The sequence below is a fragment of the Anopheles coluzzii genome, chromosome 2 (genome assembly GCF_943734685.1).
Source record: "Anopheles coluzzii chromosome 2, AcolN3, whole genome shotgun sequence".
Classification (NCBI taxonomy): Eukaryota; Metazoa; Arthropoda; class Insecta; order Diptera; family Culicidae; genus Anopheles; species Anopheles coluzzii.
Genome location: NC_064670.1, coordinates 9,117,432 through 9,137,178, shown reverse-complemented (window position 1 = coordinate 9,137,178; position 19,747 = coordinate 9,117,432). Strand labels below are relative to the sequence as shown.

At 48.6% G+C, this 19,747-nt stretch overlaps 1 protein-coding gene across 1 annotated transcript in view; it reads left to right on the top strand.

Annotated features, from left to right (window-relative positions):
* The first annotated feature begins 460 nt into the window (after positions 1-460).
* Positions 461-19,747, top strand: part of LOC120953037 (estrogen-related receptor gamma) — a 35,240-nt gene continuing 15,953 nt past the window's right edge. The window contains exons 1-2 of the mRNA XM_040372694.2: positions 461-965; positions 13,920-14,058. The gene's annotated coding sequence lies outside the window, so the exon portion shown is untranslated. The remainder of the gene's footprint in view (positions 966-13,919; positions 14,059-19,747) is intronic.

Here is a 19,747-nt window from a genome sequence, read left to right as displayed (position 1 = left end):
CCGCAGAGCTTAACAATACTGGCCAGTTAGATAAACGTTCGTTACTGTGAAAGTTGGACGAAAAAATTAATAAGCCTATAGACTAAGGTTTGATTGCTTGTTGTTGTCACTGAACATAGAAGATTGTAGCCTTTTTCTCTAAATAAAGCAACTGCTCCCGCCGGTGCAGGCAGGCTCGTCTAGTAAAACTTAAGCCCGGTTGTGACAACCCATCACCATGTGCGATTGACGTTTCATTCCAATTTTCTTTGAACGTGGAGTAGAGGTAGAAAGCACAAATTAATCACAATTTATTGGAATATGGGTAATAGCCGTTTCTAATATCTGTCCACTGATTTTCGACATGATTTATACTTCCACCAAAATGTAACATCTCCTTGTTCCACTTGCTGTTCAACATGAGCAGCGCTGTAATTGCGAGACGCATGCGAACAATAATAAATATACCAAACTGTCAACGTCCCTTGGCCCTGGGCCTGCCTGTCAAGTGTCCGAGGAAGAAAATTTGATCAAGTGTACGAAGAGCAAAGCAAAGTGCAAAGTGAAGAAAATCCAGCGAATTTGTTTGCCGTTGCATCAATTGCGTGCACAATCCTTTGCTCCGATCCTTGCGTGTTGTGTTTATCATGTGTGTGCCGTACTGATACCATTGCCCTCGTGCGTTTGCTTGTCTGTGTGTGTCTGTGTTGTTACGTGTTGTTCGAAGAACGAAGAGCCCGACGTGGTGTACGGTACGGGTACGGTTTTTGGTGAGTGCAAGAAAACTCACACGACACAGCGCGCAGCTGCCACCCTGCCTGGTGTCGTTTTTCGCTTCCGGATTAATTTATGTGACACGGTGAGATAGCAACTGTGGCAAAAGGATATTGGCTGGTTCCAAAAGTTCATTATTTATCGCATCGAAAACATTACGCACAGCCTACCCCCATCGGGAAGAACAGTCGGTGGTGGTGCTCGCTCGATAGGTAAGTAGAAAAATGTGTATGTGCATGGCTGTGTGTGTGTGTGAGAGAGCGAGAGAGATGGAGAGTGGGAAGAGGAAAATTCAATACACAAACGCACACATCAACACAGTGGCCCCCGGGTGCATATTGCAGTGCATTCCTGTACACGCGCGTGTAATGTCAGGGATGAGCAACCTTCTCGCTGGTACCAAATGGATAGTGACATACTGTAGCGATTAGAAGTATTTCTTTTCTTCTACTTCACTGTGTATGTGTGTGTCAGATGGGACAGAACAGAGCTAAACAATTATTCCGTTCCTCATCTAAGTTGAGCTGGTGTGTGTGTATCCTTGCGTAGCAGGGCTTGCGTAGTTGACAGGTTCGCCCTCTCGCTCGCTCTCATGCTGCGCGCGCGTTCTGCTCGATGCGCTCTTCCCGCAAGACCAGTGTTGCCATCCACGGAACGCATCCTTGAACGCAAACACACATACATACACGTCACACGACGGTTGGTGTGATGTTTGTTTACTATATTTATCTAATTTCTCACATTCTTTACGTTCTGGGCAAGGACAAACCAGCGATTCGTACTGCCGTGGCCATTGAAAGAACTCTCTCCGAGGGGGTGTTTGTATGTTGCGTAACGCACACGCTAAACAACCGAACCTATTTGAAACGCACGTGTCGCGCACAAAACAGTGTGCTACACATTACTATGTTCTTTATTAAATCATATCAATGTCGATATAATTACCTTTGACCAAGTAAAACCTTCTTGATCGATGTGTTGTTGGTTGTGTGGGAAGATGAAGCACGTGCGTCTAAATAGCGTGTTCGCACAGATACGCAACAGCCCAGCCATTCATTAAACGGCACAAAACCAAAGGGCACCATATGTTAACAATCTACCTCCACTGCTCCGTCCTCACTCCATGTCTTGTACGCACGGGTGGTGGTAGAATTGGGTGTAAAATTATGCAAGAATAATAGTTTAATCTACCACCACCGCCCAGTTGCTGTTGACCGTGTGTGTGTGTGTGTGTGTGTGTGTGTGGGGGGGGGGGGGGGGGGGGGGGTGTAAAAAAACAAAAGCAAGAGCTTCCTTTCGATGACACAAGTGACAGTGGCTTTTCACAGCCTGCTTTTACGCTCAGCGTGCTGACAATCTAATGTATGTTTTCTTGTGCTGCTGGTATGTTTACGTTTTTTTCCTTTCTTTCTCCATTTCCTACGTTCCGTTCGAAAGGCGGATATCGTGCCGCGGTTGGTGCTCTCCATTGCAGGTTCGTATTTAGTGTCTTTTTTTTTGCTTCCCGCTGGCGCCCGGTGTTCGTGTCCCGTTCGGCACTTTGCCACACCGGGTTCGGGTTTCGAGTTCAAGGATATTTTGTCCGGAATATCCTTGTAGCTCCTGTGGCTGCGGCTTCTGTGGCGAAGGTTTCTTTGTTCGCTCCGTGTTCGTGCTCTCATCCACCGGAAGCGATGGAGATGCAGGGTTGGAAATACAAGGGGGGATATAAAAAAAAATATGGCAAAAGCTTCCTGCAGCGAAACACTGAAAGCGACGTTGGTACGTCGCGATTCGGGAGCTTTTGACTGGGCTGTGTTTTTGTTTTGATTGTACGATGTAAAGGAATGCTCGATACACGAGCAGCTTTAAGAATTTCCTGGAGGATTTTGCCTTTTTTTTTTTGCTTCCTTTCCCAAAACCGAATTTTCCACAGCGGTTCGTTCTTTAATGCGCAATAGCGCACACAAATACACACACAAACACACACAGTTGGTGGTCTTTCTTTACTTCCTCAGTTGTTGGTCGGTAAAGGAACAAGACGGTGGTTTGCTTTTCGGCTGGCGTGCCTGGCAGTTTTCATTTTGCTGCTGGTGATGTGGTACGGATATGTAATATTGTTATTTGAGACAAGTTTTAGTTCTAACCCCCCCCCCCCCCCCCCCCCCTGCTCAGTGTTTAGCAGCAGCTGCCTGAAATTGTGAGTAAATTCTAGCTTAAAGTACGACCATTTTCGCCGCGAAAGGCACTTTGCACTTTTTTGGTGTTTAAATGTTCTAAGTTTTGCACATGTTTTAGCTTGTGGTTAAATTTCACGCACCGGCGGCTAGAATTCACAGCTCCATTCAGACGACGTCCTGTCGTGTCTTTGAAGTGTGCAAAATTGTGTTTTTTCTGGGTCCAATTTGTGGAAAAACGCATCCAGAGGACAGAACAACATCAAGGCGCGTTTGTGTTGTTCGAGCAAATCGACCACTAATTGGACGCAGTGGACTGCTGCATATGGTGTTTGGCCTGTACAGAGTTGCATGGAGACGTTTTGACTGTGTTGTTTTTTGTTGGCCTTCCTGTTTCGCTCGCAAAAAAACGCAGCTCTCTCTACTGGCTGTAACGCGATCGATCGGTTTTTGCACGTTGTGTAGCGTTTGATGGGTGAGACGAATTTCCGGTCCCGAAATTGTGTGCGCCGATGGCAAGAAGACAGAATGGCAGGAGCACCAGCACTGTGTGTGTGTGTGTACGTGGTGCATTCAAAAGCATCGAAGCTCGACGATGCGAAACGAAAGCTTTTGATGCACGCACTAATGGTGCCTGCCGGTTGCATTAGAAGGTATATCGCTTTTTTTGTTGGTGTTTTGACAAACAAAAAACAACCCGGCTACAATTAATAATATAAATTTCCACCACCCCCCTTTGGATCATGTTTACGCGCGTTTGCTTTAACGATTATGTGTGTGCTCGCCGCAATCTCGCATCGCATAACATGCCCCCGAAAGAATAATTGACCGTTTGACTATAAAATAGAGTGCAGCACAATTTGTTTGCCATTTGTTTTGCCAATTCACCACCAACGCCACCACCAACCGGCAGGTTAAATATCTCCGCCGGGCACACTTTAGATGTGTGCTATCGATTACGGTGCCCCGGTGCGGTGTGGTGTGTATAGAAATCGGCATCCAACCGTTGCCATTCCGGTTCCCTGGTCCAGCGCGGCGGCCGCTGGTGCTGCGCCGTTCGATTTCAAACGACGGCAAATTTGAAAGGTCGGCCACTGCGGGGGGGGGGGGGGGGGGGGGCATGGTGGAAGAATTCCCTTTTACCCCCACTGTCCTCGGCGAGGGCGGACCATGGTGGTTGCGGCTTCGGCTGCTGCCGTGGCTCGCCTGAAACTAATCGTGAACGATAAATCATAATGCCACCGCTGCTGGGAGGAAAAGGGGTTGCCCTTTTTGCGACAACGATGTGTGATGGGGCAGCCCAACACACAGACACACACATGGGCACACGGGCTCGGTATTTGGGTCGGTATCATGGTGCGCCTGATGCACAGCAACACACTTATCACGGTGCATAAAATAATGAGTCCTCGCCCTAGGATGGAAAGAAGAAGAAGAAGGGAGGGCTTAGAGACGCCGCCGCCGCCGCCGCCGCCGCCGACGACGGCCTGGGTGTTGCATATTGCGCGCGTTCACGTTCACCGAACGGTCCCGGTTCGGCCTGCCGCCTGTGTCGCCTTGTATACTTGGTTGGTGTAGCATGGACGGGTGATTGTTAATGTGCGGCTGGTTTTGTCGATCTTGTTTCATTAATTTTCACACGTCAGTTCATTAAAGTGTATTTTTCCTACGCAATTTATGGATTAAGGTGGTACATGGTGTGTGTGTGCCTGCTAAATTGTTTATAAAAAGTTGGTCGATAAAATGGCTCAATTTAGTAGCCAAGCATAGATTGATTTAGTAGATTTAATTTGATAAGGGGAGGTAGTATTTGAGCCCTCGGAAGTTTAGTCGTACTGCAAGAGTCCAACGGCTGAATTTTTGAACATTAAAACCAGTATGATAAAGAATTGCAAAAGAAAACGTAAAAAAATGCCTGTTTGATTGCATAAATTAGTTAAAAGCCTGGACACTCGTGGGTTTGTTAATTTACTTAACGTTAGAACTAAATGTAATCTTCTCGATCAATTTGCTTTCACGACCACTCATCCTATCCCCCGTCCAAATGATGTGCGGTTGTGGAGTCGTTAATCCGTTTGTGACGAGAGAGAACAGCATCCGCCAAGCAACCGCGTCCTTAAGAATCGATATGCATCAAGCACCATCTTGCACATCGTAAAGCTCTTCACACACAACGTTTTGACCACACATGCACACACACACACACACACACCCACCGGCACCTTTTGAGCTGCACGACTCATCAAGAGCATCATCTCTCCGGCAAAAATGGATTGACGAACCCATCGAAACATGTGGGAGCTTTAGGCGGATCGTCGGTGCCGGGTCGCGCTGCACAGCACATTTCGAGTGCTTTTTTGTTCACTGAAGAGTTTTTGGGGAGCGATACAATAATAACAAAAGGAGGAGGAGGAAAAAGAAACCCACCACACACTACTACCCCTGCTGCTGCTGCTGCGGTTCGAGCTGCAAGTCGCACGTCAGTAATTTATATTGCATCTAAACCCTGTGTGTGCTGACCAAGAGCGGAAATGCAACAGCAACAAAAAAAGCTGCTATTCTGCGGCACGAGACAACGGATGATCGCGCACCAGGCAGGTGCACGAAGGTGGCTGGGTGCGGGGTCCTTTTTGCACACCGAGTGCAAAATTAAAGAAAAATCCATCATCATCAAGTCATCGCCGTCGACGAGATTTTTTGGTCCAGTCTCCACCGCGCGCACACTTTGGGTTGTTCGTTCCTTTGGATTGGTGGGGGGTGGTTTGAGGGAAAGGATGGTAGAACAGTAATAAAACAACTTGACAGGGAACCAAACAAAATTAAGTAACAAAAAGAAAAAAAAAAATCCGGAGCCCCTTTAGTGAAGTAATGAAGAATATAATATCCCCTCCAACACTTTGCCCCACTCATCGTTCTCCTCTTACTCCCCATCCATCCCGAAAACGCACTTACAAGGCGTACCGAATAAGCTCCAGAACATCATCAACAACAGCAATAATACAGCGACAACAACAACAAAAAAGATGAATAAATCACGAACAATTTTCGCCGCTGTGTTTCTCGCTGCGGGGAGAGTAGGTAGAGAGCTTTTGCAACAAACTCCCTCCAAAAAAAGAAGGAGAACCTACCACCAAATAGCACAAAAAAGTTTGCGACTCCTCCACGGCTGCTTAGTTCAATCACCTGGGCGAAGGTTTTTTCGGGGTGGCTCTTTTTTTTTCTTCCTTTTTGGCTCGGAAAGGAAGTCATACGCGCATTTATTGCATTTATCGAGAAGTGCAACCACTCTCGTGCTTGAACGTGGACCGCGGATCCTATTGTTGTGAGCGAGACTGAGGTGGGGTGTGGGAAGCTTGAAGTACAACCAGCATGTTGGTACTTGATGGTTTCGGTCAGCCATGCATTACCAAAGCCCCCCAGCCCCCCGTGCCCGTTAGTGATGAAGAGAATACCATTACCAACAACAAACAACAAAAAAAGTGCCTGGAACGTAACCGATTTCTAGATGATTTGCATATATCAAATGCTCTGCACACCTTCGACGTACGACGTGGGCCACATGCAATTCGCTCTACCAGAGCTAGTGGATGATGGAAACGGTTTTAGACAGGCGCTTCAAGTATTCTGACTGTCTGGATTAGAGATGGGTAATGGGTTGGCAAAAATCCGGTGCCGAGTTCGATTTGACTCCGAACACGTCGGAGACTTACCTCGAAATGTAGGTCCGGCCAGTATTATCTAAAGCTGTTTGGAATTGTCTGGAGTCGGCCGAAGTCCGACTCATCCGGAGTTATCCGAAGTCGTCCAAAGTTGGTGTCGTGCGGAGCCGTACGAAGTGGAAGTCGTTCGGAGTCGTCCAGAGTCAGCCGAAGTTGGCCAGAGGTACGTGCTCCTTCTTAACAGACTCCGGTCGACTCCGGACGCCTCCGGCCGACTCCGGATGACTCTGACTACTACGACTCCAGATGACTCCGGTCGACTCCGAACGACTCTGGATGACTCCGACTATGGACGACTACGGATGAATCCGACTCCGGAAGAAACCGACTCCGCATGAATCCGACTCCGGATGAACCCGACTCCGGATCAATCCGACTCCGGACGACTCCGGAAGACTCTGGACGACTCTGGACGACTCCGGGCGACTTCTGATGACTCCAGACGACTTCAGACGAGTCGGGATGACTACAGACGACTTCGGATGACTCCGACTTCGGCCGACCTCGGACGACTCCCAAAACTCCGAGCACTCCGGAGGACTCCGAAGACTCCGGCCGACTATGGTCGACTCTGAAGAATTCGGGTGACTCCTAACACTCTGAAGACTCCGGACGACTCCGAACACTCCGAAGGCTTTGGACGACTCCAGACGACTCCGGATGAATTCGACTCCGGATGAATCCGACTCCGGACGACACCGACTCCGGACGACACCGGACGACTCCGGACGACTCCGGACGACACCGGACGACTCTGGACAACTCTGGGCGACTCTGGGCGACTCTGGGCGACTTCAGATGACAAAAGATGACTCCGGACGACTCCGGTCGACTCCGGATGAGTCCGCGAGACTTCGGGCGACTTCGGACGACTCCTGACGACCCCAGACGACTCGGGATGACACCAGACGACTTCGGATGACTCCGACTTCGGCCGACCCCGGACGACTCCGAGCACTCTGGAGGAATTTGGAGGACTCCGGACGACTCCTGACGACTCCAGACGACTATGAAGACTCCTAACGACTCCGAGCACTCCGGATGACTCCGAAGACTCCGTCCAACTCTAGTCGACTCTGAAGACTCCAGACGACTCCGAACACTCCGAAGACTTCGGACGACTCCAGACGGCTCCGGATGACCCTGGACGACTCTGGACGACTTCAGACTACTCCAAATGACTCCTACTCGGGACGATTACGGTCAACTCCGGACGACTTCGACTCCGGGCGGAACAAACGGTTCCACCTTTGCCAGAGTCGGAATCGGACTAACAATAGCCGGAGTCGGATCGGAGTCGTGGTTGCGCTTCAGCACAGAGCACACCCCTAGTTTGGATGCTGCAGCACCAGAAGGCGCTAGAACATGCATGCGGCAACCTTCCTCCCATTGGGGGGACGTATGGGAGGCTCTTCAGACCTGTGAAGAATGGATTGTAAATTCACCATTTTATGACTCCCCAAAACGGCGATGTAAGTGGCTTTTTTTCTGGGTGGTTTTGGTTCTCTCGCCCTCTCTCTACACCCGAGTGTCCATTGCCAAAAAGCTCCGTTGACAATTAATCGTTCTATGCTGCTCAGTCCGTCCGTCCCCCCTTTCTCGGAATGGTCGTTAATCGTTGCATTTTAATTAAAAGTCAATTAAAAGACGCAAAGAAGCGTTAAGCGCAACAACAGCAAAAAAATGGGATTTGTGCACTCATCATCCTGTTGATCCGCACACGTCCACTTGTCACGGGGGGAACAAGAGGGAGACGATCGTTCGAAGCAACGGGAGCGAAGCGCAAAAGAAAGAAGGCTCACACGTAGCACGGTGATCGTAAAAATGGTTATGGCTCCTTTCAAACGCAAAACGCTGGCCTGCCAAAGCGACACGCGAGCCTCACTAACATACACCACCGTGCCTGATAGATAGGGATCGGGCACTTTTGGCGGGCCGTTTGGCCGGTGCGTTTTTAGTTTTACGAGATCATACGAGTGCCTGCGCAGACTGAAGAGTGGAGAGGGCAGGGGAGGAATGTGTGATGTTTTTTGCGTGGGTGGCCAATGGCATTGCTGCGCGTAGGAGGAGGTGTTTCACTCGCCTCCGCGGGCCGTTGATTTGCATTATATTTTACGATCGATCCTTCCCCCCGCGAATGCGTGGCTTGAGGCTTTGCTGCTGTGTTTGTGTTTTGCATTGGTTTTGTGTAGTGCGCGCGGTTCTTATGGCTGTCGCTTGCCTGTCAAAATGCACATTATCGGAACGACACATTCGCACGTTCTTAGTGTGTGGTGTGTGCCTTCCCTTTTGCAAAAGGCTCTTTTGTGTGGTTTTTCATTTTTACGATGCCGCCTCGCTGCTGCGTGAGGCGCAAGGGCTGTGTTTGGAAGGCGTGCAACAATTTCAACAGCCAAAACCCCTAACACGGCCACGATCGAAGATGACGGACACTTGCACAGTTTCGTACGCGCAAAAATGGAATGACACTGCCAAAAAAACAAACAAAAATAAAATTCGCCAACCCCCAACCAGGGTCCAACATGGTCGTAAATGGTTTGGTGAATACGTGAATGAAATAAATCCCTTGCGGCTCGGTTTACGGATATGTAATTCCTACCACTACCGCTTTAATATGCTGTTTAAAACACCAATTTCGGTGATTTTTCGGAACATTAAAAGGCGGTTCCTGTCGAAGCGCGCGCGGGGGGACATGCATTATTAATCGTGCGCGCGCTCGCGCGATAATAAAACGGAAAGTGTTTTTAATGTGCGAAATATGATTTATGATATGGAAAGCGCCCAGCCAGCCAGCCAGCCAGCCAGCCAACCGAGCCCGCCTGTTGTGAGCCGGTGGGTAGTAGGCATTTGAGTTGCAAATCGGTGGCAATAGAAACATTGCGATGGAATTAGTTTTTATTAATTACATTATTTTATTTTATTTTATTGCGCTATATAGAAGACGTTAGAAGAGTTTAAAGCCTTGTAAGGGCCTCCAGTTTTTTAATGAATGTCGCCAAAGAGATCATGAAAATTAAGAATAACCTCTAGAACCTTGCTCTTGACAATTCCTGTTTAACCAACAGTCCAACATTTAAAGCCCAGCCCGAAAAGAAGACCCAGCAAAAACGTCTTCAGCCTTTACTGTGGGGGGTTCAGAATAGATTGGGATAGTAGACCTTTGCGGTAGTTCCTTTCTTTGTAATTGAACTAAATTTTGATTAAACTCGTGTTGTTTTAGAACAATAAAACTGCTTGATCTACTCGTACTCAACGTGAATTTGATGGCTGAAGTGATCAAGTCTCCATATACAAGTATTTTCAACGCAACCGTTGCCAGATCGATTAGAGCCTGTTGTTCTCCCTGCCTTCAACACACGATGGCACACACAACAACCCGCCGTGCTGTGTTCTGTTCCGCCTCCGGTTTATTGCACTTCCTACGCTAAATGCACCACAAAACAACCGCCGCAACCGTCGTGTCGCCGACCGTCGCCTGATGAGAGGCTGTCAAATTTGACGACGGTAGGTCGATCACCCCGATCACAAGCTTGCGCCCAAACAATGACGGTCAGGCAGCAACAAATGAGGATGCGGACGGGGGGGATGAATCATTTGGGGCACGTTGCTGAAGTGGTTACGTCAACTGCACTTGCTGCTGCCCCGCTTGCTGCAGCTCCAATCTGCATAGTCAATTGTCTGTCTTGCCGTTGTTTAATAAGGGGGTAATACAGGGTAGAGAGAAATTTAGGGCTACTACAAAAAACTTTGGAGATATTTCATTTTCTTTCCGTTTGCCAAAATCATTGTCTTTTCGATTTTGTGTTGCAAACAAAAGGGGAGAAAAAAATGAAAGAATTCTTCCACATTTTGCATCTCTGTTTGTACTACACCCCCCCCGAAACACTGATTGTGGAACTTCAAAAACCGTCCCAAAAAGAGAGAAGAACAATGGAGGAGTACATCCCCGGCTCGGGGCAAATCGTGTGTTTCTTCCGCTCGTTCGCTGTGATAATTACATCAATTTTATCCCTCGCTGCACTCCCGGCATTTAGCAGTGTGTGCAAAATGGTTCGATCGTCGTCCCATTCGCGAATGTGTGGTGCATCCGCCGGCTGCTGCAGCTGCTGCTGCAGTGCCTGCCTGCCTTCGCACTTATCATAACGCTAATGGTCCGAACCGCCCGATGTGCGCTGTGTGTGTGTTTAGCGTCGTAGTGGTAAACGGACGGATCGTGTCACGGATGCACCCGTTGTGCGAATGCATATCGCGCACATACTCCCCCAAAAATTGCAGTGCCGGCTTGTGCAACACGCGATCGTATAGCATTATCGAGAATGCCTGTGTGTGTGCATACGCAAACATATAAAAATATTACTTTTCTCTTTCATGCTGGCCTTCTCTCTCTCTCCCTGTTCTTTCCGCAGTACAGGTTTTTGTGCATCCGGTTTGAACCATCTTCGTGCGCTCTCTCTCTCATTCTCTCTTTTTACACAACACTGTTGCAAGTGTTATTTAATCGTTTGTCGCTGTGTGGGACGGGAACGGGAAGATCGTATATTATGAGCATGTTTCGTTACCTCATACCTTCGAAGTTTGTAAAAGTATGGTTGTAGTAGCATTGGCAAACTTAAATTTTGTCAGCAAAACGCCATGAAGAAGCGTGTACACGTTAGCACCAAAATCGAGCTCAGCGCACAGCGAGAAAGAGAGAAAGGTACAACCAACCAGCAGAATCGTTGTTACAGAAACAAAAGGGCCACATAGCCAGCCGTGTACCACCACATTACCGACCGGCTGGGCAGCAAAATGCACATACATCAGCAACTGCGCCAAGCGACGAGCCGGCAAAACGCAGCAGGCCGGCAGGGGAAGACCTGGCGTTGCTTTGGCCCTGAAAACCGATGGCGTTTGCATCGCGCGTTGCAGAGGAGAGCTGTGTGTGTGTGTGTTTGTGTGTGCCGGTCTGTACGATGTTCAATGCGGATGGGGGGTTTTTTTTTTTTTTTTGGGCGGCTCGGGAACGCGCCAAACACCGAAAAGAATGTGTGTGTGTGCGAGAAAGACAGAGAGAGATGGAGAGAGCGAGCGCACACACAAGAGCAGCAGCAGCCCCCTCACCAAGCAGTCAAGTTCAGGGTCAGAGTATGGAAAGATTTATTTTAGTCAATTCTGCACAAAAGTGTGTACGATGATGATGATGGTTCGGCTTCGGCGCGTTCGTACTGGCGGCGGGGTTCCTCGTGTGTAGTTGTGTCTCCACCACCGCTTTTTTTTCGTTTTGTTTGCCTTATGCTTTCGTGGTGTTGTTCTCTTTTTCGCTGCTTCGCTTTGCACCATCCATCCATCCATCGTTTTGGGCCATTCTAATGCGTCCATGTTTCGCTTGCTTTCGGGCTGGTGTGCTAGCTTTTTTTTGGATGAAGTGGCGGGTGCGTGTGTGCGTCTTTTTGTGCGTGGCACAGCCCGTAGCACAGAAGGTGCGTTGCCGCATTGCCTTACGCACTGCCTCACGCTTGCTGCGAGTGTGAGCGTGTGTTTCTGGTTATGGAGGAATATAAAATTGAAACGCGATCAACATGGAGCCACACAGCTGGGACAATGGGACGTCCATGGGCATTGCCGGTTCGAGCGATGCTGAGCTTTCCGTTGGGTCGGGTGTTTTTTGCGTATTTTTGTATTTTTTTACGATTTATCTAAAAACTTAAAATGATTGACGCAGAGAGTGGTTCCAACCAGCAGCTATTGATTTAATTTATTTCTTTTTCTAGAATTGTTTTCTATTGTATTCCTATTGCATTCTGATTGTATTCCTACTTTCAATAGTTGGTATGTAAAGGTTTATGTTAGCTGATACACATAAAAACCTTTTTTTTTTAAATATAAAAATCACTATTCAGCAATAAACAAAATCAAACGCAGACACAGACGCACATAAAAGAAGAGAAAACAAAAACGGATGCGATGCTCCATGACGGGTGGAAAAACGACGTGACATTTCCCTCGCACTCCCTCCACCCATCACTCCGTCAATCGAGCGAGGGTAATTTGCTCAAATATGTCCAATAATGTGTGACACATGCCTGGCAGAATGGGGGGGGGGGGGACCAATCGAGAGGGGTTTTGTTTTTCTTTTTTGTTGCGCTCTCTTGTCAGTTTGGTGGAAAATGGGCTTTGCGTGTCGGGCGGTCGTCAACGGGCCCGAAAATTGGCAACCCCCGAAAATGTCCACCCCCTTGCCTCAGACAAGGGGTACGTTGGTGACTGGTGGACGCATTGTTGAGATTCATTATTCACCCCAGACCCCAGACGATGACGACGTTCTCTTCTCGATATGGGTGGGGAGCGAAAAGCGCATTAGCAGCAGCAACCCCCGAGCGGTTGGGTTAGTTGTTTTGGATTTGTTTCCGTTTTCTTGAGCTTTTCTCCCCATTTTTTCGTCGGTACAATTAGTTTGATGATGTTGTAGACGATGATAATCGCTTTTTTGTTGCTGCCAATAATGGTGCCCTTTCAAGAAAGGAGCGCGTGTGTGTGAAGTTGGATGGAAATTGAGCATAAAACCGATTCAGTGCGTCGATTTGTGGCTTGTCATGTGAAACACATTTTTAGCTATTTTTGGGATTTGTATTATTTTAAACGGAATGGAATGTTATGCTTAAAACATTAACGCACCTAAAGAATGCTCCTCGCGTACAACGTACAAAACACACCGAACTGTGGTTAGTGTACTGGCACAGCGAAGACGGGAAGAACCAGAACTTGGGGAATTGCCCAAGAAATGGTGTCAGTGTGTTAAGGCGATCATATCCGACTATCATAGCGGCCCTCCGCTTGATGCTAACGCGATCGTCGCTTGATAGACACCGGCACACACACACAAACACAGAAAGTCATCGGCGTTAATCGACGCAGAAATGCCACCCCCTGTACAACCGAGTTAAGCTGGAAACGTGTTGATCAAGCGGAGCATATATATATATAGGTACACACGTAGATGATACATCGATTTGTGCCAGCGCATCGTTTGTTGTAGTGTGCGTGATCGCGCTGGACAGAAAACAAAAATAAAAATACATAACTTTCCGATGGTTGTACGATTTTTGTTCTCTGCTTCGACCGGCTTCCACGATTCCAGATGGACTCGAAGCTGATCGTAGTTCGGTGGGGTATAATTTTGGGCGTACGTTTGTGTATGGGTTACGGGGGTTGTTCTTTAGTGGAGTGGAGTTTACAGCGCTCAACACCTGAAGAAGGAGGAACGAAACATTATTTTTGCTCGTCTGATTTGCTCCCTATTTTCATTTTCCAGATAAAGCCACTTCCGGGCCTCCGCCACTGGTTGCATACTCGACAGACGAGAAACAATGGACTGATTGGAGCAGCGAGCACTATATCCAACGTCAGCTGCTGCAGTACCGCTTTGAAGAGCCTTATCTGAAGAATCAAAGGTATGATAGAGTTATTGTTCAATTGATAATGTAGATGATGAGATAAATGTACAAGAACTTCTATTGGTCTGATGATATTATGAGCTGGAGTTGACCTTAATGAATAGTAGATCTATTGGATTTGGTTCTTGGAACAATTTGGTAGAGTTGGTGACTTTGCAATCGTTCAGATATTGTGTCGGAGGTCATATTACTTATCACAAATCCTTAAAATATGCACCAAAGCTAATACCACACCAGAACATTCGTTCGCCATGCAGGAATCTGCTAAATATCAGACATTCAAGACGTACCGTAGATCGTAATGCAGAAGATTCAATTTCCTCGATGTAAAAGAACCGGCTGAAAGGTAGGACGGAAAGCAAATGCAAACCAAACCCGTAGGTTCCAAAAAACAGGCCGATTATATTCGTTCGCGGCGTGCGGAAGTGGCTGGAAGAGGGGGCAAATAAAAAAACAAGCAAGCAAGCAAGTAAATGAAGAAGAAAAAATGTAGGTAAATTCGCTAGACATCCGACATGTTTCGTCGGGCGCGCGCATACTTTTGCCGACAAGAATCTCCGGTCTGGCAAGAATTGGGCAATTAAAATTTCAAATCTGCGCCATCATTACTGGTAGGCGGTAGGAAGCGACACGGGTGTACGTTTGGATGGATTGGGAGGTTTTTTGTTATTGCTGTTGTTGCTGCTGCTCCTGGGAGGGTTAAGACCACGCACAAGCACACACACACACATACACAACCGAGCACTGGTAGAGGCAGACAGCTGGCTAGAAATAGAAGAAACCGCGAAGCGCAACCTAGCGATCACTCAATGCTCCACGAAACCACCAAGGCACTCCCGGTGCAAATGGCGCATGCGGCGGGAGGCCGGGTGTTCTGCCGCACGTTTGCAGTGTGGTTTGAGTTCTTTTTCTTTTCCTGGATCTATCTTACCTTGGAAACTAACCATTCCTCTAGCAGGGGGGGGAGTTGGTTGTGTAGTGGAGTTGTTGGAGGTCGTAATGTCTGGAAGGCGCAGACAAAATACGCATATCGACAATGTCTCGTGGTCTAGACAATAAAAGACAGCAAAAAGAAAGAGTTGAACGATCAAGAAGAGCGACTACGATCTGTGTTGTGAAGCCTGGATTTAGTTGCGTCCCCTTGCCGCCGCCGCCGCCGCCGCCGCCCGAGACCCTATTGCGATCGTTAGGTTCGCTCGTCGTTTTCTTTTTCCGCCTGACGCTCGGACGACTTTTGGCGCGACTCGGAGGATTAATGGATGGACTAAAATTAGACGCTGCGCTGCGCCTAGGGTGTTGTGTGCGGTTGTCTCGGAATGGCAGCAAATTTTCACTTTCACGACAGTGTACAGTCGCTTAGAGACGTGTGACCATGAACTTGACTTGAGCGAAACCTCCGCTGGCTTTCTGCCGCGAACGCGTAAGCAATGAGCGGAGTTCTGTTTTTGGCGTTTTGGCTACGTAACGGTTGAAATTCAAGCGATTTCGTTGAAGAATTACTGAGCTATGAAAGCAGACGTTTAAACACTCTGGAGCTAAGATTCCGATGCACAAAGCAGTAGTACTAGTAGTAGTTCGTTCCTTGCAAAATGGTGACACGTTTCCGATGGCATTGACCATCCTTCTGTAGGAGCCTGATCTTATCCCGCTGGGCGATAAGCGTGTGGTGGGTTTGGCCCTTAAACAGCAACAAACCCAACGTGATGAGGGGGAAAGCTTCGGGATGTTGTTATTTTCGTAGTAAGTTCCTTCGCCCACTCCGCGCACAATCGATCGATCGAGGCCTGTTGACGTGTGCATCGTGCGCCTGGAGAGCGCTACTACGCCGTTTGCTTGCACCATTCACCATCCCAAAACAAAAACCATCCATCCCGGCCGGCTTGTCATAGCGCTTCCCAGATGCTGTCCGCTGCTCGATCAGGATCAGTACCGATCGCGACCCGCGGACGGTGATAACCTCATGCGTCAATCGACGCTTTCGTGCGGTGTCGTTTCGCTAGGTGCGATCGTACAGAGCGAGAGCAAAAGGAAACGTTTGATGCGTCCACCGTGCGTCTGTGGCGCGATCTCGTGTCACGTTCGGCGAAACGTGACTCTTTCCCGGGGAAATGGCAGCAGCAGGTTTACCGTTAGCGTTCGAGGCCATTCAGCAGATCGGCCCACCGTCGGTCAAGATCAATCCAAGCGCACTTTCACTGTTGACAGGTATAAATAGCAAGATCAATCGAGTTGTGATTCCAAAAGATGCTGATTGCATTCTTCAACCAACCGAGTACTCGCAGCGCTCAATTGCTCTCAAAGTCTTGGGTCCTATTCCCGGCAAAAACCAAATCCATTCGGAGTATCGCGAATGTGTAAGCGACACTTCCTTTCCACCGAAGCTGTGCGCTTCGTTACGCATGCAACCAGAAGGAACTGCTGCTTCTACACGGTTCGCGCAGCTGCCGGTCCGCTCATTCCAGAGTCGACCGCGGCCACGGTGGGGATACTGTGTGTGGGCTTCACCGCAGGTCATCCATATTCTTTGAGATAAGTGATCGTGGTGCGATGCCTTCGCGTGAAACGTTCACTCAGACATTGGGCTTCTAGCGCTCCTGGGGGAAATGGTTCCGGAATATCAAGCAAATCAAAACCTTCGCTAACGCGTCTTAGTGCGCGAGCCATCGCAGTTCCGTCCTTTGCCGGTGAGCTCTGCCGTCCGTAGGGTCCGGCTCGAACCGGTTAAGGGCGCGAACACTCGTCGTCGAAGCTACTGGCGGCGCTATCAGTAGGGGAGGGGATCACACCTCCCTGGGCTAAGGCCACGAGGCCTCTCACATCATCATCAAACACTCGATTACAACCCCTGTTGAGTCGTTGTCTTGTTGTCGGCTTCTTGCCTCCAGCGTCCAATCAATCGTGCTCTCCCATCCGTCTTTGATTAGCGCGCGCTCTGATACACACCGTGATAAGGAAACTACGGACTTGCAAACATTCGCACACAGCGGGAGGGGGGGGGGGGTTAGGTGGCCATAAATTGGAGACGAAGAGGGTGGATTGTTGTTGTTGTTGGGGGGGTTTGTTTGAACTTTGCATAAACAATATCGAGTGTGGTGCTGCCGTTATCAGCCCTCCATCGCTCGGCCAGTTTGCTACGAGCTTGCGAACAAGCGCACGCAAGTTTGCCTTGCACAAGTGCAGCTTGGTGACCAGCGTTTGTGCTGCAGCGCGCCCACTCGCAGCATGGCCCCAGGTTTGCCGTGGCCCTCTCATGATGATGATGACATAAAAATGGAGGTTTTTACCATGGCGGACAGCAGCAGCGGATTTTGCGTGCGCGCGTTGTTATTTGTTCAGCAGGCAGCGATATGAAAGTTCGATCAAAAGAACGCCTCTGATAGGTAATAGTTTGAGGGCTGCTAATCGTGAAGGAAAACGCACACACACACACACTTACCTTACACCCTCTGTGCCTAGGCCCCGTGGTTGCAATTGAGTTCACAGAGCACGACGGTTACTGTGTGACGGGTGCCAAATTTATGCTGCACGAAGACAGACCAAAGACAAGATACAAAAAAAAATGTAAATCTGGTTCCTGTTTTTTTTTTCTTCTGTGGATTGTTTTAGCATTTTTTCGGCAGTTTTCTTTTTATCAGCTGGCCGGCAGCAGTAGTCGTCGCCAGCGAGCAGCGCATATCGAACCCGCGCCGGTTCGCTTTCGCCTTCCTTCTCATGGTCAAGATCGAATCCCCCTCCTCCAGCTCTCGGGCCTGTGATTCTTTCGAGGAAGTGCGGGCACTGCGAGCAGCATCAGAAGCTGGCAGAATTTAAAGATGGTTCGAATTGAATTTGTGCGTTTTTTTTTGTGTGAACATATTCCACTTTATGAAAAGCTTGTGGAATGAGAAAATGGCGTATACATATATGCAAAGCCAAGTCCCGAGTAAGTTCTGTTGGACAGTGAGTGTCGTTCGTGCAAGGGCAAACCGCTCGATTGCAGACGGTGGTCGGTCAATGCGGGTGATGGGGATTGTCAGCTGTGTTTGATTTGAACTTGAAAATGAATGGAAATGGAGGCCTGGTCTGGTTTGATTTCGTTGATCGTGTTGCATTCATTTCCTTTATTTTTTTTGCTCTTTTTTTTAAGCATTTTGTGCAACTCATTAGTGGGCTTACTTTATTATGATTATCAACATCTTTATAATTTAATTCTGAAATGGAGGAATCTAGGAAACTGCTAACAGAATAAGGACATACACTGGGCGCCTCCATTAGTAGCTGCTAGGGAGTGAAATCCGTCACAGGACGCTCCACTTCCGCTTTGCTTCCTGGAAAGTGAATTTCACTCGCACTTGAATCGCTTTACTACAAGACTCCTCCCAAAATTGATCGAAAGTAAGAACGCAAATGTAAAAAAAATCATATTCTTCATACATAAGTTTGGTGAAAAGTAACACACAAAAACAGAAAGAAATGAAAGTGTTTCGACTTCCACCTCTAGAAGCTCTGAGACTGAGACACAACATTTTCCACTCCCCGTTCCGTTCAGTGCGCTGTTCTGGCTTCGACACGAAAACGAATCGATTCTACTGTTGCCTTCCCAGCGCCTGCGACGATCGCATGCTTTCTTCTGTACGGCGCCAGCTGAGATTGATGATTTGGAGGAAGTGCTTGTGCTTTCCTTCTCGGGCCAACCTTCCCCGCCCCTCTTTCCCCTTTTCGACGAGCACACAGCAACACCAAACAGCAAAAGCTTTCGTGTCTGGGTACACGGAAAAGCACATCTCACACACACACACACACACTCAGTCCCGTGCGGGCGCCCCTCTTAAAGCTGCATTGCGTGCGTACAGACAGCCGGCCGGGCCGGGAGAGGGAAAGAGTGTTTGCTTCCTTTCTTGTATTATCCCCCCAGCCCATCCCCCTAGTCCCTCCCTTCTCCTTGTCTGGCAGTCATGCAAAAGGTAACATAAAAGCCACCCACCACCCCCAGACACCCCCGAAAATGTCGATAAAACAAGAATCCAAAAGCAAGAACGGAAGAACGCAAAAGAAGCGAAAGAAAAGCGAACAAATAAAAACAACAGCTTCTTTTCCAGCCCTCCACCACCCCCCTTCGGCTTCTTATATGTATATGTGTCTGTGTGTGTGTGTTTTTGTGTTTCTCTTTTCAAAACAGGGGTGAGGTGATGAAGGGGTAGAACTCTTTCTTTCCTTTTCTCACTCGCGGCACGTTCGCGCCGACCGAGCGCCATTCACTTTCCATCGGCAAGCCAGCCAGCCAGCCAGCCAGCCGGTTCTCCCGCTGGGGAGGAAATTTTTCCATTTGGCGTTTTCGGTGTGTCGAATTCTTCAACTTTTTTTTTGTTTTCTTTTGGAGCCGGTCGATTAGTTGCGCTTGGTTGCATATTGTCTCGGTTCTGTCTTTGCGCTTGTGTGTGCGTGTGTGTGTCGGTAAAGGGTGAGCGAGTGAAGGGATGATGTCAGTATGCCAACTCCAATTTCAACTGCGTATGCGTATTCGCAACAGCTGTGAGATTGTTATTTACATGGCGCACACGAACACACACAAACACACGGGGAGGAAGGGGGTGGAGGTATGCGAAACCGCGACGTTCTTTTGGGTACACGACCACCAAACCGCGAACTTGAATGCGTCTCCTCCAGCTGCACCTCGCCGCTCTTATGCCACACACTCGCGTCTGTG